Here is a 693-nt window from a genome sequence, read left to right as displayed (position 1 = left end):
ACTTAATTTCTCCTGGAAGTGGCCTGACAAAGCTGCAGACGGTAGACATTACGAAGAGGAGTGAACAAAGAAGACGGATGAGGAGATCCTCTAATAGACAAGGGATGCATTGAGACATGGAGATAAATCTTAGGGGCCACTTGATAGGGATGCCTAAGGAGACAAGGCCCCAGCGTATTAGGGCCAATTGGATTTCGTGGATGTTTTCGTAAACAGGCTAGGGTGAGGCGCACCACATTCCGCGCACACTTCTTAAACTTTAAAAGCAATGCATGCCCCGGCCTATCATCTGGAGCTCCGCTGGCTCGTTAGGTTAAATAACTAAACGTCTAGGGCATCCACTGTTGCTCTACCTCGGTGAATATACTTGGGAAAGTAACGGCTGCTAAATGAATAAACACTGCAAATGATGAAAAACGTTAGGCTTGGATTAATATATGATGAAATAGGATTATTAAATACGCACGAAAAAATACCAGTTGAAAAGCTTTTCTCGCATCACGTGAAACTAACATTGTTATAATAATTATTGAACGATATATAACCACAAATTTCGACTTAACTTTAGTTACAATGCTCCTTATTTTGTTACTAATAAAACTATCCATAAAGACCTAAATGTTCCTTATGTAACCGATCTAGCCCGAACCCGATATTATTCCTTCCATAATAAACTCCCTAACCACCCAAACC

This window comes from Halyomorpha halys, unplaced genomic scaffold, assembly GCF_000696795.3.
Source record: "Halyomorpha halys isolate HHAL.00 unplaced genomic scaffold, Hhal_1.1 Scaffold187.1, whole genome shotgun sequence".
Taxonomy (NCBI): domain Eukaryota; kingdom Metazoa; phylum Arthropoda; class Insecta; order Hemiptera; family Pentatomidae; genus Halyomorpha; species Halyomorpha halys.
This window is presented reverse-complemented; position numbering follows the sequence as displayed.